Source organism: Chiloscyllium punctatum, chromosome 2, assembly GCF_047496795.1.
Source record: "Chiloscyllium punctatum isolate Juve2018m chromosome 2, sChiPun1.3, whole genome shotgun sequence".
NCBI lineage: Eukaryota > Metazoa > Chordata > Chondrichthyes > Orectolobiformes > Hemiscylliidae > Chiloscyllium > Chiloscyllium punctatum.
In genome coordinates, this window is record NC_092740.1 from 29,087,303 (window position 1) to 29,110,646 (window position 23,344).

The following is a 23,344-nucleotide window of genomic DNA, read 5'->3' on the forward strand; positions in this document are numbered from 1 at the left end:
GCCATTTCTGAAGGCTTCCCATTTTCCAGCTGTCCCTTTACCTTCAAACATCTGCCTCCAGTCAGCTTTCGAAAGTTCTTGCCTAATACAGTCAAAATTGACCTTTCTCCAATTGAGAACTTCAACTTTTAGATCTGGTCTATCCTTTTCCATCACTATTTCAAAACTAATCGAATTATGGTCGCTGGCCCCAAAGTGCTCACCCACTGACACCTCAGTTACCTGACCTGCCTTATTTCCCAAGGGTAGGTCAAGTTTTGCACCTTCTCTAGTAGGTACATCCACATTTTGAATCAGAAAATTGTCTTGTACACACATAACAAATTCCTTTCCATCTAAACCTTTAACACTATGGCAGTCTCAGTCTATGTTTGGAAAGTTAAAATCCCCTACCATAACCACCCTATTATTCTTACAGATAGCTGAGATCTCCATACAAGTTTGTTTCTCAATTTCCTTCTGACTATTAGGGGATCTATAATACAATCCCAATAAGATGATCATCCCTTTCTTATTTCTCAGTTCCACCCAAATAACTTCCCTGGATGTATTTCTGGGAATATGCTCCCTCAGCACAGCTGTAGTGCTATCCCTCATCAAAAATGCCACTCCCCCTCCTCAGTTGCCTCCCTTTCTATTCTTCCTGTAGCATTTGTATCCTGGAACATTGAACTGCCAGGCCTGCCAGTCCTGCCCATCCCTGAGACATGGTTCTGTAATTGCTATGATATCCCAGTCCCATGTTCCTAACCATGCCCTGAGTTCATCTGCCTTCCCTGTTAGGCCCCTTGCATTGAAATAAATGCAGTTTAATTTATTAATCCTACCTTGTACCTGCCTGCCCTGACTGTTTGAATCACTTCTGTTCTCAGCTGTACCCATCTCAGATCGATCTCTTTCCTCACTATCTCCCTGGGTCCCACCCCCTTACCTTACTAGTTTAAATCCTCCCGAGCAGTTCTAGCAAATTTCCCTGCCAGTGTGTTCGTCCCCTTCCAATTTAGGTACAATCCGTCCTTCTTGTACAGGTCACTTCTACCCCAAAAGAGATTCCAATGATCCAAAAATGTGAATCCTTCTCCCATACACCAGCTCCTGAGCCATGCATTCATTTGCTCTATCCTTCTATTCCTGCCCTCACTAGCTCATAGCACTGGGACTAATCCAGATATTACTACCATTGAGGACCTCCTTTTTAAATTTCTGCCTAGCTCAAACCTCAACCCTTTCCCTTCCTACATTGTTGGCTCCAATGTGGGCAATTACCTCTTGCTGGCCCCTCTCCCCCCGTGAGAACATTCTGCACCCTCTCTGAGACATCCTTGATCCTGGCACACAGGGAAGCAACACACCATTCTGCTTTTTCGCTGCTGGCCACAGAAACGTCTGTCTATACCTCGGACTAGAGAGTCCCCAGCACAATTAATCTCTTGAAAGCCAACGTACACCTCGTTGCATTAGAGCCAGTCTCAATACCAGAAACTTGGCTGTTCATGCTACGTTCCCCTGAGAATCTATCACTCCCTACATTTTCCAAAGCAGCACACCTGTTTGAAATGGGTATATCCACAAAAGACTCCTGCCCTTGGTGCCTACCTCTGTTACCTTTCCTGGAGTTAACCCATCTATGTGACTGTATCTGAGACTTTCCCCCCCTTCCTATAACTGCCATCCATCACATACTGTTGCTATTGCAAATTCCTCATTGCTTCTAACTGTCTCTCCAACCAATCCAATCGATCTGATAAGATTCACATCCAACAGCATTTATGGCAGATATAATCTGCAGTAACCCTTAAACTCTCTTTAAACTCCCACATCTGACAAGAAGTACATATCACTCTCCTAAAGGCCATTTTTGCTCCTTCACAATCTACAGACCCAGAAAATCACAGTCTTATTCGTCTACAAAACACTGCTCCAGGTTAAATAATTGTTCTGGCTTATACTTTAAGTTTAATCAAGAGACATATCTCCAAAAACATATAATCAAGAAAGAACCCACTCTACTCACTACTGCAGCCTTTCTATTGGACACACTTAAAACAACGATTAATTTATCTGATTCTGTGCTGTGAACTTCGCCCAAACAGGTTCCTCCAAGATTAGTTGTGAAATTCACTATTTGTTAATTTTCCCAGATGCACTCTGATGTCCAGCGATATTTGAATTCGAAACTGCAAAGGTAGTAACTGTGCAGGTTCTCTCTCTCTCTCTCTCTCTCTCCTGCACTGTCCTCACCATGTGCTTCTTTTGTCTGTTTTTCTCCCTTTTAAAACTGCTGTTGTTTTGATTTTTTTTTCCAAAGTTCCAAAACAATGCAACAGCATATAAGACAGTAATTGCTGCTCCTGGAATTCAAAGAAATCACTTCCAGCACCTAAAATACCTCAAAAAAAGGAGCAGCTGTTATAGCCAGACATTTTTCCCATCCTCCATCTTGGATTACCCAGAATACCAAGCATTTTTCCAAAATCTGCCAGCCTTTGAGTTCTTCAATCTCTCTACTAATATTTGGGGGTCTGTTGAAAACCCCCAAAGAGGTGACTGCTCCCTTGCTATTCCTAACTTCCACCCATACTGACTCAGTAGACAAACCTTTGTTTCTGTAGCTGTCATGCATTCTGTGATTAGCAATGCTACACACCCTCCTATTTTCCTCCCTGTTCTTTTTAAATGTTTTAAACCCTGGAACATCGAGCAACCATTCCTGCCTCTGTGAAACCCATGTCTCCTTGATGGCCACAACATCATCATCCCAAGTACTGATCCATGCTCGATGTTTGTCACTCTTATTTCGGACACTCCTTGCATTAAAGCAGACTCACTTTAACCCATCCTTTTGTTTCTTCATGACAGAAACCTTCCCGATAGATTCACTAAATCCTGTCACTGCCTCATCTCCAACTGCCCCCCTCTCAGGTATGTAGCTCTGGTTCCCACCCCCTTGCCAAACTAGTTTAAACCCTCCTGAACCACATGAGCAAATCTCCCACCCAAGATATTTGAGCCCCTCCAGTTCAGATGCAACCCGTCCTTCATATACAGGTCCCACATTCCCCAGAAGGTAATTTAGATAATTAATTTCGGTAATTATTTTCAGGTAATTATTTTCCTGAGAAACTGAAAGTTCTATCACAATGCATGATAGCAAATTTCAACCATTCTTTCTGTCAGTGCCATCACCAAAGAGGATATGTGGCAGGCAGGTGGAACCTTTTGCTGTCTTTATTTTCTATGTGCTTTAATTGGAACACAAGCGTTTTGACTGGCAAGTGCAGTCCTGATGTCAACAGGCTTTCTACTGCAATTGAACAATGATGACCATCGTTCTGTCAGTTCTTGGATTTTCCTCAATTTAAATGTCTTATTTCATGGGTTCCTCGATTTATTGTTCCACTATATCTATGCCCCAGTTTCTCAGGGCCAGCACGTACACAGTGCTGTTAATGGTAGTTCTGTGTTCGAGATGTAAGTGTAAGATTTATTGACCTTGGGAAAAAAAAGCCTGAACAGATTCAGCACAATTATGACAAAGTAGTGCAAAGATATGCATGTTCTGCTGATCTATTCATCATAATCAGCTATCGTTCGACATGCTGGGGGTACTTTTCACACAGGCAGTAATTCTTTATTCTTGCCTGTTATTTATGTGGGAAGTTCTCATTAGGATTCACAAAAACAAGTTTTACAAATCAGCTCCAATGGGATCATGTTTATTTAAAACATGCCCAGAATGTGCGAGGAAAGCGGTGAGTAAAATGATTGAAACTAACTGGCAATACTGTGCGGTCAATCTTTTCCTTTATCCTTTCTGCTTTTATAGATAGATGGACAAGACATAAAAAAAAACATGGCCAGTTCTCGTGAAGATAGAAATAGAATAATTACAGCAAGCACTTAGCCAGATGGGCTAAAGAATAATAACATTTTATAAATAAAATGACCCTGGAGCCTTGAATCTGTGAACTTTAATTCAACCTAAATGGCATGTGGCTAAATTAACACTAATCATTTATACTGGTTTAATTTACTTATAATCTGTTCAGTCCATTGGTTTATGAAAAGAAAAGCTGACCGATCAGTTGGATCACTTCTGTATCTGTTGTTTTCTGAGGTGAGGGGTGTGAATTTGAGAGTGTAATACAGTTGATGAAATGTTGTCTTTGGATGAAGCATTAAACTAAAGACTCCTCTGCTCCACCATTTCATGGTCACTTGTATTTTGGGCAATATTTATCACCAAACTGACATTTCTACACACATCGATTATCTCCTCATTATTACCTTGATATTTGTGGGATCATGCTATACATAAATTATTTCACGTGTATCCCACATTTGAAGCAAATAATGTATTCCCACATAGAATCATTGCATTCCCCACAGTGTAGAAGCAGGCTATTCGGCCCATTGAGTTCACACTGACCCTCCAAAGAATGTCACACCCAGACCCACCCCCCAACCCTATCCCTGCATTTCCCATGGCTTTCACACTTAGCCTGCAAATCCTTGAACACTCTGGCCAATTTACCGTGGCCAACCCACCGAACCTGCACATTTTTGGACTGTGGGAGGAAACCAAAGCACCCAGAGGAAACCCACGTATATGGGGGGGGGAATGTGTAAACTCCACACAGACAGTCGCCCGAGGGGTGGAATCGAACCCATGTCCCTGGCACTGAGAGGCCACTGTGCCACCCTTAAATTCATGTCAAATGTACTTAACTGCGGAGATTCTTGGTGTTTTCTGAAGTTGTGGGAGGGGCGATAAAATGATAGTTCATTGACTAGAAAATCAAACACATGTGATTCCTTTATATGACAATACAAGATCCCAGTTGTGGTTGGGAATGCTGGATATAAGTGAGGAAGTGACAGCTGAGTTGGGGACTCCTGGTTATCAATGAGGCAGTGACGGCAGCAGAGCTGGGGACTTCTAGTTTTGGGGCGAGCATGGGTGCGGCTTGGGGCCCAGCATTGGCAGCCCATCAACGGGGTGGGCCCAGTGACGAAGGGATAGCACCTGAAGAATGGTGACTCCAACATTGCTATGCCTGGATCACACAGCAAAAGGGTTGCAACACAGGTGTCGTTGGTCAGTGGCTCAGAGTTCAGGGCTCATGGTGAAGTAGCTGTGTAAAGGTGGGCTCCCTTTCAGCTGTATTTGTTTATTCTTAAACTGTTTAAAATGGCACCTGATTGTGGTGACAGTTGAAACTTTTCACTGTATTTTACTGTCTTGTTCATTGTGGACAAGGGCCAATGAATCATCATTCATTTATTCCCCAGTTGTTCATTCATTCAAGTATTGAACACCCATCCAGCAGCCATCTTAAAATGTCTAATTTCTATGTTTTATGGAATTTTGGGTTATATATTGGTTCAAGGGCAGATCTGACTTTTACTGGGAAAGTTGTGATCACTTCAACATGCACATCCAAAGGTTCAGTCCTTTTCTGTTACTGTTTGATTTGATCAATCATTTTTGGAACTATCATTTTCATATCAGCTTTTTTTCTTTAGTTTACCAACTTTATCGCTCTCCACTAAGATAATGAGGCTCCACATGACAATTTAGTGTCTGCGTGTGTCTAATTGATGTGTCTGAGTGTTCTAGAGAGTTCAGAAGCCTGTCAATGTATTTTAGTTGAAGCAACCACATGTCAAATTGTGATTTCACAAGTAGCTACTGCTATCTGGAACAGTTCCATGACAAAACCACTTTCTTTGTTCTCCAGAACTAACTCCCATTACACCACACGACATTACCAGAAATCAAACCCTATCGCTGCAATAAGCTACAACTTCATTCCAAAAATGCGATAAACATTATATATACTAGCCTGTGACATACTTCGAAGAAAATAGCCCTTAGTTCTTACACATATGAAGTTAGAAATCAAACCAACTTAGGCTTCTAATTGTGGCTTCAAACTAAAACTGTTACACTTCAAAGTGAATTCCACATACAAAGCAGGCTATAAAAAGTGTGTCTTTTGGAACATTGTGTTTGCGAGCCTGATGGCAAAGAGTCAATCTCACCTAACAAGAGGAATTAAATCACAAAAGCACAATGATCACACTTAAACAGAATATAATATTAATGCTTTGATCATTACACACAACTAAATATCAATGAAGTGATGAAAGATAAATTAAATCCTGCATTTTTATTTCAAATACAAAAGTGACACAGTCTCTTCCACTAAATTGGGACAAAGAGTGGCAACTTTAGTTTCAGTACAGGCAGCTCTTCAATAAGGTAATGGTTGTGTTCATGTTCAACCTCACATTATAGAAAATTTGGGCTTTAAAAACAGCATTTAAAGTGTTGGCAATGTAATTCTCATTACAGTCAACACACATTTTAAACATTTGTGCTTTAGAAACAGTGGCCCAAATTCAGCAATCGTGTTTTAGTGAATTGACATTAACGCAGAACAACATGTATTCTCACTAAAGAGGTTTGTAGTCCATAGGTACCGAATTCCATCATAAATTTTGTACTATATTTGTGAAAGAAAGGTGCAACAAAGTTGCTCAGGTTAGAGTTAGTGTTTTTTTACTTGAATGAAAGAATGTAAGAGCTACAGGTCAGAGCTATTCATACTTGCACTTTACATTTGGATGCAACAATGATTTTACACCGGCCAAAAAATAAGTTCTCCCATCTTGCAGAGTATTATTCAGCTATTCATTTCACAAGTTCAAGTTTCTTCTCAGTCAAGAAAAGTGTGACGTTCTCTATTAGGAGTGAAATATATTGTTAAAAATTCGGATCTTGCATTAGCCACCTCACCTCACTAGCTATGAGCAGGAAATTGCACCACTTAGATAATCAGAAAGTACAGCAAAAGGCCTGAAATTTATAATAAAATTAATAAGTGTGACTGATCTGTTGTGAACAATGGAAAGATTGGGTCCATTTTCGTTTGCAGCAACTCCTCTTCGTGTAAACACAGGACAATGGTGCAGTGTTTCTTAGAATACCAGAATGCTTCTTCCTGGCTGTTGTAGTCCCATCATTGCAGACTCCAGTGCATTTTGTCCAGCTGATTGCTGCTGAAGTCTTGAATTTATTAATCAGTTTGAAATATCATCTGACATTGTGGTTACAAAACAGAGAGTTGTCTTCTTATTTCCTTGTAAAGACACAAGGAATGAACGTAGGACAGTGAATGGGGCATTTTTAAAAGGTCCACAGATTTACCTAGTTCTATGGCAAAATCATTATCCCACAATTGATCAATGCACTATGTCCTCTGATGTTCAATTAATTCACTGTTTGATTGGTGCAATTTGACGTTGCTTTGTACTTGTGCTCATAACATTTCCATACAATTTTAATGGCACATAACAAGATCAATTGAATTTCTTTCTCTTTAACAGTTTTCCGCACCACGTTATAAATGATTTGGATGTGAATATGGGAGGAATGGTTCATAAGTTTGCAGATGACACCAAAATTGGTGGTGTGGTGGACAGCGAAGAAGGTTACCTCAGAGTACAATGGAATCTTGATCCGATGAGCCAATGGGCCAAGGAGTGACAAATGGTATTCAATTTAGATAAGTGTGAGGTGTTGCAACTTGATAAGGCAAATCAATGCAGGATTTATTCACTAAATGAGACCTTGGAGTGCAGGTTCATATTCCCTTGAAGGTGACCTCACAGGTGAACAGGATGGTGAAGGCGGCATTTGGTACTCTTGCCTTCATTGTCAGTGCATTGAGTATAAGAGTTGAGAGGTCATGTTGTGGCTGTACAGGACATTGGTTTGGCCGCTTATGGAAAAGTGTGTTCAATTCTAGTCTCCGTGCTATTGGAAAGATGTTGTGAAACTTGAAAGGATGCAGAAAAAAGACTTACATAGATGTTGCTGATTTGGAGGGTTTGTGCTGTTGGAAGAGGCTGAATAGGCTGGCGCTATTTTTCCTGGAGCATCAGAGGCTGAGGAATGACCTGATAGATGTTTATAAAATCATGAGGGATATGGATAGAGTGAATAGCAAAGGTCCTTTTCCCAGGATACAGGAGTCCAAAACTGGAGGACATAGGTTTAAGGAGAAAGGTTGAAAAGGGATCTAAAGGGTAACATTTTCGTACAGAGGGTGGCATATGTGTGGAATGATCTGCCAGAGGAAGAGGGGGAGGCTGGTACAAAAACAATATTTAAAAGTCATATATGAATAGGAATGGTTTAGAGGGATATTAGCCCAATGTTGGCAAATGGACTGGACTTATTTAGGATATCTGGTTAGCATGGATGAGTTGGACAAAAGGGTCTGTCTCTGTGCTATACAACTCTATAACTCTATGACTATGACTCTACAAAACACCAATTTGTATTTTTTTTATCAGCAATGTTTGTCAATTTCATTTGATTTCAGTACAGACCAGTTCTTTTGCTTTTGCTGCAAAAATTATTTCGGCTGGTCCTAAAATGTTCCAGGCTTGGTCATTAAACACCTGTCTAATTTGGTGTTTTCCAAGATACATTGGGTCGTACTTGTGCACAAATTATGTGCTGCGCTTGAAGTATATCTTCCCTTTTAATACAAATAAAACCCAAATTCAAATAGATGTCTTCATATCTCATTAATTTTGCAGGGCTAATGGCAGCTTTGTATTTTTTTTTAATTCACAGTTCCTCCTCCTCAGTGCTTTTCAGCTCCTGTAATTGAACTTGATGAAGGAAGTATCATTGCTCTGAGGGTTTTGCTGTTTTGAAGCTGGTAGTAACGCTAAAAAATGTTACCAGATCTGGCATTTACTGTGTGCACTTTGAATAAATTTTCTTGTTTTACTAATTTATCTTGTTTTCACTGATATGACTCTATTACATCTTATGTAAAGAAGAATACATTAAGTTCTTTTTATATTTAATGATGTTTCCCATCAGTCTCCAACATCTCTTCATCCCAACAATCCTGTACTGTACAGGAAGTCTTTGTGAGACTTACCCCCTTTCTGTTTCTCTTCACCAGAACTGCGCAGCTCTTTGCTTTTTTCCTGTCGCCAGTCGATTATCTATTCTGATATTTGTCGCTTAAATTTATCAGAAATTTAAATGTTATGCCCTTTATAACATCCTGGGGGGTTTGTATTTACCAGAAACTGACTGGACTACATTTATGCCGACAGTGGATAGAGTCTAGGGATGCTCCACCTGAATAACTTGCCTGTTGACTCCCTGAAGCATGTCCACCAGCTAAAGGCATTAGTCAGGATAACTATAGAATACTCTCCACTTACCTGACTGTGTGCAGCTCCAACAACGCTACCATCCATTTAGGGCTGTCTTGTGGTGCAGTGGTAGTGACCCTATCACTGAACTGGAAAACCCAGGGTCAGGTCCCACTGCTCCAGAGGTGTGTCATAACATCTCTGAATAGGTTGATTAGAAAAATAGTCCATTTGATTGGCATCCACAAAGATCCATGCTCTTCTCCACCAACATTCAGTGGTTGCATCTATGCCATGTACAAGGTGCACTACAGAAATTCACCAAAGCAACTGATACAGCACCTTCTAAACCCACTACCACTTCAGTCTGGAAGAACAAGTGAGCAGATACATAAGAACACCACCAGCTGTAATTTCCCCTCCAAGCGACTCACCTTCCTGACTTGGATATATATTGCCATTCCTTCACTGCCACTGGGCCAAATCTTGGAATTCCCTTCCTAAGGACATTGTGGGTCTACCTACAGTGGATGGACTGTGGTTATTCAAGAAGGCAGCCCACCAACAACTTCTCAAGACAATTAGGGATAAATAAATGCTGGCCAGGCAGTGACATTTCATGAATGATTTTTTTAAAAAAAATCTGTACTCTTTCCTGCCTTGCCCTGTGGAGAGTTCTCAGAAAGGATTCCCGTGCATTGCTTAGGCACATCAATTGCAGGAAGCTAGAGTCTCATGCTGTGTTTTCAATATCAAAAGTAAAAAAATTCACCGTTCCTGTTTTATGACTTATTCTCAGTATAGGTAAAAACAGGGACTGCAGATGCTTGAAACCAGCGTCTAGATTAGAGTGGTGCTGGAAAAGCACAGCAGGTAAGGCAGCATCCAAGGAGCAGGAAAATCGATGTTTCAGGCAAAAGCCCTTCATCAGGAATAGAGGCAGGGTGCCTGCAGAGTGGAGAGATAAATGAGAGGGGGGTGGGGGTGGGGAGAAAGTAGCATAGAGTACAATAGGTGAATGGGGTTGGGGATGGAGGTGGTAGGTCAGAGAGGAGGGTGGGGGAAGATAGCAAAGAATACAATGGGTGAATGGGGATGGGGTTGAAGGTGATAGGTCAGAGAGGAGGGTGGAATGGATAGGTGGAAAGGAAGATGAGCAGGTAGGACAGGTCATGGGGATGGTGCTGAGCTGGAAGGTTGGAACTGGGGTGAGGTGGGGGAAGGGGAAATGAGGAAAGTGTTGAAGTCCACATTGATGCCCTGGGGTTGAAGTGTTCTGAGGCAGAAGATGAGGCATTCTTCCTCCAGGCATCGGATGGTGAGGGAGTGGTGATGGAGGAGGCCCAGGATTTGCATGTCCTCAGCAGAGTGGGAGGGGTTGTTGAAATGTTGGGCCACAGGTTGGTGGAGGTGATTCTCAGTATAACCTATTCCACTGACTTGAAATCTCTCATCCACTGTAAAGGGAGGAAGAATCATCAATCTCTCACTGTTCAAGACAAAAATTAAGCAATTCACCAATGCAAAGTTGAAATCTGTGCATAATGTAATTAAATATCACTTTTAGTGTCACTATTTAAAATACTATGACAACATAATTTGAAATTTGGAATGCAGTTCTCAAAGAGCTGTTCAATACAATAGCTTGGATGTGTTCAGCATGTCAATGTTGAATCCAATGTGACATCCACACTCATCCCCAGTTCTGAAGAAGAGTCACTGGACTCGAAATGTTAACACCATTTTCTGTCCATAAATTTCCGAGAGTTTCTCCAGCAGTTTCTGTCTTTGTTTCTAACATCCTCGTGACCTTCCATGAGCTATGTGAGACAGGGTTGCTGAGAGTCACAGTATGTTTGTTTGAGGCTGGCAGCAATCCAGTGAGATGCTGATCTTTCAGGAGATGGATTTCAGATAAATCTCTCATTTCTGGCAACTTTCACTGCAAGTGGCTAATGTGGTGCCACTATTAAAGAAAGGTGGTCAGAAAAAGCCAATGAGTTACAGACTGGTGAGACTGACATCAATGGTGGGAAAGTTGTTGGAGGGAATCCTGAGGGACAACATTTACACATATTTAGAAAGGCAAGGATTGATTAGCGATAGTCAATATGCCTTTGTGCATTGGAAATCGTATCTCACTAACTTGACTGAGTTTTTTGAAGAAGTAACAAAGAGGATTGATGAGGGTAGAGTGGTGGACATGATCTATATGAACATCAGTGAGGCGTTCATCAAAGTTCCTCATGGTAGACTGGTTAGTGAGGTTAGATTGCTGAGCATAGAGGATGAACTCACCATTTGGGTACAGAAATGGCTCAAAGGTAGAAGACAGAGGGTAATGGTGGAGGGTTGCATTTCAGACTGGAGGCCGGTGACTAGTCGTGTACCACAAGGATCAGTGCTGGGTCCACTTCTTTTTGTTATTTACATAAATGATTTGGATATGGACATAGAAGATATGGTTAGGAAATTTGCAGATGACACCAAAATTGGAGGTGTTTTGGACAGTGAAGAAAGTTACCTCAGAGTACAACAGGATCTTGATCAGATGGGCCGATGGGAAGAGGAGTGGCAGATGAAGTTTAATTTAGATAAATGTAAAGTGCTACATTTTGAAAAGGCAAATCACAGCAGGACCTATATACTTAATGGTAGTGTCCTGGGGAGTGTTGCTGAACAAAGAGATCTTGGGGTGCAGGTTCTTAGTTCCTTGAAAGTGGAGTCACAGGGAGATAGGATAGTGAAGAAAGCATTTGGGCATGCTTGCCTTTAGTGGTTAGTGTATTGAGAGGAATTATATGGTCATGTTGCAGCTGTACGTTACATTGGTTCGGACACTTTTGGAATACTGCAATTCTTGTCTCCCTGTGAAAGAAAGGATGTTGTGAAACTTGAAAGAATTCAGAAAAGATTTATAAGGATGTTGCCAGTGTTGAAGGTTTTGAGCTGCAGTGAGAGGCTGAATAGGCTGGGGTTATTTTCCTTGGAGCGTTGAAGGCTGAGGGGTGACCTTATAAAGGTTTATAAAATCATACATGGCATGGATAGGGTGAATAGACAAGGTCCTTTCCCCAGGTGGGGGAAAACTAGAGGGTAGAGATAAGGTGAGAGGGGTAATATTTAAAAGGGACCAAAGGACCAACTTTTTCACGCAGACGTATGGAATGAGCTGCCAGAGGAAGTGGTGGAGGGTGATACAGTTAAAACATTTGGATTGCATCTGGATGGGTACATGAATAAGAAGAGTTTAGAGATATATGGGCCAAATGCTGGCAAATGGTCAGTGTGGATCAGTTGGAGTGAAGGCTGTGCTGTATATCTCCAAGACTCTAAATTCTATCAGTTTGTAAAAATTTTTTGAACTCAGACTTTTTTTTTATTAAATCCATGATTTTAAGTATGCAGTTATTGTTAAATTATTCTTTGAATGTGATTGTTAAAGAAAGATATATGAAGCACATTAAAAGAATTTTTTTGTTCCTGATATCACACAACAATTGAAATATTCTCTTGGAACTTGACTCGCTATTATATCTATAAGCTAAAAACAAAGACATGTGACGCTTTATTGAATTGCATCTATTTTACATTTTTTTGTCAACCTCCTACCTGGTCACTGCATGAAAAGTCACTCTACATTTCAAAGTCTACATCAAACACGTAGTGTTCTGATGAAAAACAGAAACCTGAACTTCAAAATGTGCAATAGTCCTTTAATCATGCAACAGAAGTTTACTCTTTAATGTAAATATTACCCAGTTTCTTCGAAAATCCATTTGTCAGCCTACAAAGTGAAACTATGACACCAGTGCAGCAAAGTCAAACTTGAACAGTATATTCTCTTTATTGCTCAACAAAAGTGACATCAAAAAATTTAAAGGGATATTGATCTGTGTTTGATGCTTTTGATTGCGCTTAGGGATTTCTAGTGTCTGTCACAGTGAGGATTGCAGGCCAGTTCTGACTGAAATCACATTATCTCACCGGAGCATTAGCCACTGTGGCATGTTTACCATCAACCAACCTATTCATGATCCCATGTGCTGGAAAATATTGCACAAGACCTTAACTTGAAGGAATAAAGGACCCTTGAAGAACAGTAAGGAGTGGGATACAAAACAGAAAATGCTGGCAATGCTCAACCAGTTTAATGGTATTTGGAAAGACTGTTAAAGTTTTTGACAAATGACATTGCATTGGAATTGGAAAAAAACATGGATCCATTAGAAATTGGAGGCGGGCAAGAGTTTAGCATTTAGGTGCCCCTTTGCCATTCTTAAAGATCCATGAAAGTTTGAGCCAAAGAGTCAGTACAACTTCACAAAGATGGAAAATTCTTGATATGATGCATAAAAGGATTTGCTTTGCTGAGTTGTGTTGCAAGTTTGCAAAGATGAAAGGTCAGTGAGAATTGTCCTTGAGAAGTTAATTCTCAATGTATTGGAGGGATGTGTTTTTCAGTTGATGAAAATGTTGTCCTCCAGCCAGCAGTGGCCTTTCAGTTGAGTGAATGAGTTGGGTGATTGTGAGAGTGTCATGTCATTAGTACATAGAAAATAGAACATTACAGCGCAGTACAGGCCCTTCGGCCCTCGATGTTGTACTGCCCTATCATACTAATCTGAAGCCCATCCCACCTACACTATTCCATGTACGTCCATATGCCTGTCCAAACACGACTTAAATGCACTTTAACTTGGCGAATCTACTACCGTACATACATTTTGTCCAAGTTCATACATTTCGCAAAATAGTGTTTGTGTCACAAAATATTGTTATTCAAATTACTTTCCTTCTGTTAATATTTTATCTCAATTGCACAATGTACTGAGGTTTTAACAGCCTTATTCCCCAGAGCCTTCCATAAGTCACTATTCCACATCTGTTCTTAGTTTTATTTTCTCCGGAAACTCCCCAGCGACCCTCTCTTAAAAAAGAAATCTACTTTCTCTTGATATGTAAGGCTTGTCTAATAAGACAAAATGAAAGGTCTTTCCAAACTTTTTGGCAAGTTACATCAAAGATTAACACATCTCCCAGTCATTACAATTAGATTCGTATCTCTGGAGACCTGTGTTGAATTTATGAAGATGTTGTTCCAATTCTCCCTTATTTTAATTATCTAGAATTGCAAATCTATGAAACCTCTCGCCTTTCTTGGGCTTCTACACTGCAAGCTAACTGAAAATAAGTCTTATTCCTCAGATTAGCCACTGATGTAGCCCAAAATGTTCCCTATCCTTTTCAACTTATGATTTGAAGATGCCGGTGTTGGACTGGGGTATACAAAGTTAAAAATCACACAACACCAGGTTATAGTCCAACAGGTTTAATTGGAAGCACACTAGCTTTCGGAGTGACGCTCCTTCATCAGGTGATAGTGGAGGGACCAAGTTAATGCTTTGATTAAAAAAAATGTAAATGAGGTCCATGGTGTAGTATGATAAATAAGTTGAAAAGTTAAAAATCACACAACACCAGTTTATGGTCCAACAGGTTTAATTGGAACTATCCTCTGTTACTATGGTGACCTGAGCTGATTCTTTGGTAATTCATATCAATGCACCAGGATTCAGAACAAAATGTAGCTTACTTGGAAAAAATGGCTTATATAATAAGATGCTGTTTTTGATCTATTATGACCTATCACCTGATGAAGGTGCGTCGCTCCGAAAGCTAGTGTGCTTCCAATTACATTTTCTTTAATCAAAGCATCAACTTGGCCCCTCCACTAATACCATCAATTGTGATTCAGAAGATTATGGATTGCAAATCCAGGAATTGAGCGTTTAATCCAGGTTTAGTACTTTGGTGCAGCCCTGATGGTTTTATGACATGGTTAGAGATGGATCTTGTGAGTGAGAAGTGAAACTGAGGCTGTGTTGGCAGAGCTAGGAAGATCCAGAGAAAATGAAGGAATTTCTCCTGGTGTTTTAGTCAAAATGTCTCCAACAGTCAGCACCATGACTGTAAATAAGATGCTAAGCAATATGTGGCATCTTGTTGTGTAAATCCAGCTTAATTGTTCACCTACACAGCAATTGTGACTGCACTTCAACAAAACAAACTTGCTTGTAAAAGGTACTGTGCACCTTTTGATTTTTTTTCAAATGCTTGGGCAGTAACATTCATAGCTTTCATTTCATAAATGAAAAATGCTAATCTAATAAATTGATAAATTGTCATGTCTGATATACAGCTGCTACCCTGACCAATGGTGATCGGGCAGCTGGACGGCTGGTTTGCAATGTGGCGTGAGATCACCAATGTTAATCAGTTCCTCTACAGACTGAGGTTATCACGAAGGTCCCACCTTCTCAACCTCTCCTGAGGTATGGTAACCCTCAGTTTAAACTCACCACCAGTCACCTCGCTCCCTAATGAGAGAGCAGCCCTAATATCCTCTGTAACTATGGTGACCTGAGCTGATTCTTTGGTAATTCATATAAATGCACCAGGATTTTGAATAAAATGTAGCTTACTTGGAAAACCTGGCTTATATAATAAGATGCTGTTTTTGCTTTATTATGATCAGAGGTTTTGGTCTTGCTTAAGAATTTTAAAATGCAGTACTGAGTTGGTGTCAAGAAGAACTATGAGTGAAAGGTTCAGAGGTTATTTTATATTAATTGGGGGGTTGGACTGGAGGTGGTCAACTCATTTGGTTAGATGGCAAGCCTATGGTCCAGAATAGAGTAAAAGGAGAAGGGAATAGATCTGGGTGGGTTACTCTTTGGAGGGTTGGTGTGGACTTATTGTGCCAAATGGCCTATTACCACACTGTAGGGATTCTATGATGCTATAACTACAGAAGATCATGTCACTTACCTCAGAATCTAGAGTTCCAGATCAATGCTTTGGGCACATGGTTTCGACACCTACTGTTAGTGAAATTTGAATTCAATTAAACTTTAAAACATCTAACCTTTGTCAATTGTTTTAAATGCCCATCTGGTTCACAAACATCCTTGAAGGAAGGAAATCTGCCATCATTACCTGGTCTGGGCCACTCCAGATACATTGCCTTCTGCACAATCAGGAATGGGCAATAAATGCTCATCTAGCCAGAAGCACCCACATTACACAAATGAACAGAAAAAAACCCATCATCGTTGACATAATTACTGTTCCAGGTCATGTCGACTTTGGATCTATCTTCTCACTCTGTCCCTGACAGTGGAACATGTGGTAAATCACCACTGTCAACAACTGTAAGGAAAAAAGTTCAGGATAAAGCCACAGCAAGCAATGCGCAGAGACCCTACTTTCAGGCAGGGTCCAGATGAGTAAGTTATGCAATTTGTATTAATGAGCAGTAGTGGAGAACTGAAATAAGTTTGAGAATTAATTAGAATTCGTCCATTATAAACAATATATGTGATTCACGCCCTTTCAAATTCCGTTCTCATTATATTGCCAGTTCTCTTTTTATCTTTTTTCTCTTTTGTAGCTTAATGTCACACTATATGTTTGAGACTGTGACAGACTGGTCGTGGAAAAAACAATGTCAATGGCAATGCCAAGCTGAGACTTCAAATTAACATTAGCTATTTGACATTTCATCCGAAATGCTTTGATACATAGATATGTCAGGGTCTGATTTTAGATTAGCTAAGATTAACTATGTTGGCGAAAGACTAATCTGCCTTCCTTGTGTGTTCATCTGTACGTGTTCTCACAACTCCTAATGATTGAACTGTTTGACAAGTGACCACTGGTGGCCCATGTTGAACTCTCTCTGTGTCTGGTGGGGAAAATCTATGGGCTACCCTCAATCCTTACCAAATAGGCCTATCCGAGTTTGTGACTTGATTCTTATGCAGATAGCAACCGTCAAAACTCCCACTGGCAACCTTTCACCACCACCCACCCACCCTGACCTTCTTAGGGCTACATAACTCAGCAAATAATTTTAAATCCACTCTCATGCCCTTCATCAATTGTATCCTTTTGTTCTGCAGGTTCTGAAACCATCATTGTGAAGCTGACATCAGCCACCCCGGAATAGTAATTGTAAAGGTAACACACATCAGTGAATTCTAATTAATAATTCCTTTTCATGTCTAATGGTGAATGATATTGTGATGTTGTGGTCATGAAAGTTATGCCAAGTACTGATGGCAATCTGAGACCTGCCCTCCATGGGGTTGGTTCCTGTGATGTGAATTGTTGAGAATGTACTGACTGATTAACATACAATGTACATGTTTAATGCAAAACCAAAGGAGAAGATGTGCTCAGAAGATCAGTTCAGTCCTTCGGCTAATTTAGTTTAAATGTCCAAGAGGAAGTTAAACTTCAAAATTCATTTAACCAGGTTGTATGAAAGCCTTATAACTTCAGCTAGAAAAATTTCAAATGTTTATCTTGATTATACGCATTAGTTCCTGAGTATTGTCATAAACCATTCTCAGACCGGATTATTAGATTATGTTCTAATGGCTTTTAATGTGTAGCGGTCACCTTTTCTACACTATTCTAGATATTCACCTAATTAATCTGTTCAGCAAAATTGTCACACTCCTTTGAAGCAGTTAACTTGCTATTTGACATTACCAAATAGGCCTATCCTAGTTTGTGACTTGATTCTTATGCAGATAGCAACCGTCAAAACTCCCATTGGCAACCTTTCACCACCACCCACCCACCCTGACCTTCTTAGGGCTCCATAACTCAGCAAATAATTTTAAATCCACTCTCATGCCCTTCATCAATTGTATCCTTTTGTTCTGCAGGTTCAAGGATACTACCCTCCACCACAAGAGCCCTTGTAAATTTTGTAACATCTTTGTGACTTCATAAATTCTCTATTCACGTCCCGTACATGAAGGGTGGAAATTGTTGTTTTCTGTCCTTGTCATTGTTGACCGTTCCTCAGTTTTGAGGATGACATCAGATCAGGCTTGTGTGCACCTGCCATTTGGCGACATGCGACTGAATAGACCAATATCTGACAGAGGTTTTGGGGCATCCAGGTAGGGCACTCCACAAGAGTGTGAGATCTGGAATTCAAGGTTTGCTTCTTTTGGTTTCTTTCTCTGCCATCGTTCTGCCTCATCATTAAGACTTTGCAACTTAGTGATGCAGCTTGTTGGCCAAGGCATTACCATTCTGAAAGATTGACAGCTAGCTTCTCCTAGTCATTAATGTCAACCTTCTGTCATAGAGTCATACAGCATGGAATCAAATCCTCCATGCTGACCCCATTACCCAAACTCAACCAATCCCACCTGCCTGAGTTTGGCCCATAACCCTCCAAGGGGAAAGTGGCCTTTCGTACGTAATTTCCACATGACTTTCATGAAATTGCAGTGTTTGTCCATGAATTGCTCATTAAATTCTATCACAGAAAGTTAAGCCACAAAATTAACACAGCACATTCATTGTTAACGACTTCCTGTTGAAGGGCTTATGCCCAAAACATCGATTCTCCTGCTCTTCGGATGCTGCCTGATCTGCTGTACTTTTCCAGCGCCACACTCTTGACCATAACCCTCTAAGCCTTTCCTATTCATGTACCGTCCAAATTACATAGTCATAGAATCATACAGCATGGAAAGAGACTCTTTGGTCCAATTCATCCATGCCGACTGATATGCTAAACTTGATCTAATCCCATTTGCCAGCAATTGACCCATATCCCTCCAAACCCTTCTTATTCAGACGCCTTTTAAATTTTGTAATTGTGTCAGCCTCTATCACTTCCTCTGGCAGCTCATTCCATACACACACCACCCTCTGTGTGATAGAGTTGCTTTCAGGCCCCTTTTATATCTTTCCCCTCTCGTCTTAAACCAATATCTTCTAGTTATGGACTCCTTTGCCCCAAGAAAAAGACCTTGAATATTCACCTTGTTCATGCCCCTCCTGACTTTATAAACCTGTATGAGGTCCAGTCCAGCAATGTTGGCCATTTGAGAACTGGAGAAAGCAGGAGTGTTTTCAGCTGTCCGGACAGTTTCCGGTCTAGCTGAGTTGGTTTTGCATGAGTTTTCTTTGAATGCTTGGATAATTGATTTCGAGAGTGTATTTGCATTTGCTGAACAATCTTCTCATTGAATTTAGAGTTTTTGCTGATGGAGTTTCTCTCATGCTCCAATGTGGTGTTTATGCATTGTGCAGGTCTCACTCAATACAAGAGTGTATTGACAAGAACTGTTTTGGTCTACGACAACTTTTGTTAATTATGAATGGATCAGAGTTATCTTTTTCCCAGCTGTAATTGCTGCATTGTAAAGGTCAAATGTTAGTCAGCAACCTGTATTTAAGTCTCATATGGAACAGCTGTAATACTGGGTGTTTCTTTTGTGCGAGCATCATCAAAGAGTTTTGTGTTCGCATGCATCGCGATTTTGTTTTGACTCCATATTGTTCAGTTTGTGAAGTCAGCAAAGACAGCATCATCCAATAGCATAAATGAGCTGAGAAGCTGGACTTGGGCCAGGATCCCTCGCGATATCAGCATGCCACAGAAGTAAAGATAAAAGGGATGCACAAAACAAGTTTTAAATTTGTTTTCAATAACACAGTACAAATTTCAAAGAAACAAAGAAGAGAAGACTGAATGGTAACTTGATGGAGGTCTTTAAGATCATGAAGGTGGTTTGACAAGATTGATCGAGTAAATTGTGGTGATTGGATGGGAGTCCAAAACCTCGGAGGCGCCAGATTCAAAAATACAAGATTGTCACTCATAATTCAACAGAAGACTTTCATCAGCCATAACCCTAACACTAATCTTGTTGCATATGGTCCTCTAAGGAGTGGTTGAGGCTCCAAGCATGGTAGCATTTCAGGTGAAATTGGTTACATACCTACAGGAGAAAGGGAGGGAAGGATGTATGTTGATGAAAGAAGTATGAGACGCCTCACATTGACCATAACCTCCAGCCAAAGGCCTGTTAGACCTGTTGCACCTGGATGTAAATTTTTCGTAACTGTAACTTTTGGCTTTGCGGCATCCTGATTTCTACATTTCAGGATCAGGGCTGAGAAACCGGTATTCTCATTCCAATAGTCTGCACCTTTGACTGCCATTTTGTTAGTATGCAAACATCTATATATCAAGAAAGAAACAGGAGCCAGCCTGTCTTCCACTTAGATTTATTCATTATCCACAGTACAGCATTAGTACAGAATATCTTTTCCTTCTACAGACCAGCCCATTCTCCTGTGAAATCTATTTTTTTGAAAAGGTTAATATTGAAGACAGCAGTAAGCTTAACCCAATTTTAAAAATGTCATGCAGGCATCTTTAGGGAAAAGACAGAATTGTTGGATCTATTGGAGTGCAGACACATAGCCACAGATCTCTTCACTGTCTCAGTGACAATATTTGTATAACAGATGTATTTTCTACCTGATTGTTATAATTCAATAACTTTATCTTGTTTTACACAAGAGCCTGTTGTTAATATTTATTCATATTTTCTTCTCTACCACTGTAAACTAAATAGGCTCTCAGACTTCATCAAGAAATTGTACTGGTGGCAGAATTCTACTGAAAAATACCACACATCTGATTCATAATCCTCATCTATCCAAAATTCTCTGTAGTTCCCTGTATTGTCATGTGTAAATTTTGGAAAATTATAGAACTATGCCTCCATCATCCCACATTAACAATTTCCGGAACTATTTTCTCATTTTAAATAGCTCACTTGGTATGAACATCTATTTGAATGGAGCCTACATTCAAACACTTGCTATCATTTGAAATATGTTTTATCATCTGTTGTCTTACAAATTGAATATCCTTGTCATTGTTAAAGCCATTTATTTTGATCCAGTTTCAAGTGCTTTTTGAATATTGTTTTCAAATAAAGCAAGCCTATATGAGCAGACGTCTGAAACATAAACTTGTGAAAAATAAATTTAGATAAACTATCAAAGGAACTTCTTCACGCAAAGGCAAATAACTATCCGATGGGATTTGAGGCAAGGCTGAAGAGGCATACATGTTGTTTGAAATCGAGTTAAATTCTAGGCTTAGGAGAGTTTTGATTTGAGAAATGGGTTTCAGTTGTCAAGTTGCCATTGTTAGGTTTTTTGATGCTTTTGCATTTTCCTTTTCCAGTATTATTAGAAGATGAAAAGAATATGACAAGACATGTGTCTCTCATGGATCAGAAATTATATATTTTCATTTGATATGGTTTCTAATATCGGTTTGATTATGGTGTAGCTTTTAAGAAGAATCGTTCTGTGGCATATGACATGGTAACAATGGGAATTAAAGAATCCTGTTGCATAATTTCAATCTTCTATTATTTCAGTGTCTGGAAGGTAGTAGTGAGTATTTAAGCATTGCAATTAGGATTGTAAGCTTGAGTGAGGAAGTCAGAATGCATTCAAATCTATTTTACTTGGATGATTATCATGATGATCATGACATCTGTTTTCTCGCTTCTGAAACAATCATTTATCTTGGCAATCATGAAAGATGAATGGAAAATAATAAGGGGGAGGCTATTATGTAAACTATTAATAGTGAAAAAAGCCCTCACAGCCACAGGCATTTCCGTTTCACTTGCATGTAAATCATTCATGAGGAATACAAACACTGTGTTGGGGATCCAATCTTGTTTTCTTATATAAGCCTGCTTCTTAATAATGTTTGTCGAGGATATCATTTGTACTGTTATGTGGTTTAGTGCTGTGAGATGTATTAATGTTCAGGCATTGTGTGGTTTTCCAATACCCAGCTCACGTATCCAAGTGCTCATTACAACAATGAATTATTTCAATGTAATAGGAAACAATGTGCAAAGCAGATGTTAAAAGGACACAGCGATCAGTGATGAAATTACTTCAGGCCAGTCTACAGAAATATATATTTTACTTTCACATCTTTCGTTCACAAAGAGCAGAAACAAAGAGGGCAGAGAAAGGTTGCAAGACAAGTTTTTAACCTCAGCAAGTCCACTGTCCTTGTGAACTTTGTATATTTTACAACTAAGCAGATGGTATTTTGAAACATTCCATTGACACAGGCTTGTACTTGAACTCTTATCTTTCTAGACTATTTTAGAGAGACTTCTCACACAATTTCTTGAAGCAAATAGACACTCTCATTATTAAATCTCGTTAATGTGTACAAACAGTTATCTCACTGGGACCTACTTCATCATTTAACCAAACCAGGCCAATCTAAACCTCACTGTATTTTCCCACCTTTGCTCTTGATCTCTTGCTTTCCTCACCGAACAAATTTGACTTAGTCTTGAAGTTCAAGTTGTTCCATCATTCACAGTCTTTTTGGAGGTGACGGTTTCCAATTTCATCTCCCTTTTGTGTTTTCCCTTTTCAGTTCTGCATTGCTCAGCTTTAAATTTCAAATATGTCTTCTTTTAAAACATATAGATTGTTTGATCATCTGATTTTTATTCCTTTATTAGAAAAAATGGTTTCTCCTCACAGAAACATGGGATCACACAGTATAAAAGAGCTTCTGTGATAAAGACTGCTCTGAATCTACATTGGTCCCACGTTCCAGCACTTGGCTTACAGCCTTGAATGTTATGACAATTCAAGTGCTCATCCAAATAATTTTTTAAAATTTTGTGACACTGCACACTTCAGGGCATACCAGATTCCCCCACCTTCTAGGTGAAAAGAAATTCCTCAAATCTCCTGCGTTTCACCTTAAAAGTTAATTAATTCACTCACCATGTTCCTGACTCTCCAACTAAGGGGAACAGTCATTTGCTACCCACCCTGTCCATCCTCCTCATAATCTCTTCTCTACCCTATTAAATAGATTTTGAGTTTTAAATGCAAAGGGAGCACCTCACAATTTTCCACACTCTAGGGACTACAGGCTAGGTAAATATATTATGCATTACATCCTTGTTATGTAACTCACTAAAGCTTAAAGAGGACGCACAAACCTTTTTGTGAGGCCTGTTTACTTCTTGACCTCACTTCATTTGTCATTTCCTGTCAGAAGTGTATGAATTATGATGAGATGCAAATGATTCTGTTGCATATTCTAATGTCACAAGCAATACTATCTACCCATCAGAATCCTGTTCACGGATATTTTGTTGAAGTTCTGTCAGAACGGCTCAGCTCCAGTTGTCATCAAAGCCAGAGTTGAAAGCTGAAAGAGCTAAATGCTAAAAGATGACCCTTACCACCAAGGTAGCATTTA

At 39.8% G+C, this 23,344-nt stretch overlaps 1 protein-coding gene across 1 annotated transcript in view; it reads left to right on the top strand.

Annotated features, from left to right (window-relative positions):
- Nucleotides 1–23,344, top strand: part of LOC140495521 (teneurin-3) — a 2,480,372-nt gene that overhangs the window by 389,941 nt on the left and 2,067,087 nt on the right. The window contains exon 3 of the mRNA XM_072594601.1: nt 17,154–17,211. The gene's annotated coding sequence lies outside the window, so the exon portion shown is untranslated. The remainder of the gene's footprint in view (nt 1–17,153; nt 17,212–23,344) is intronic.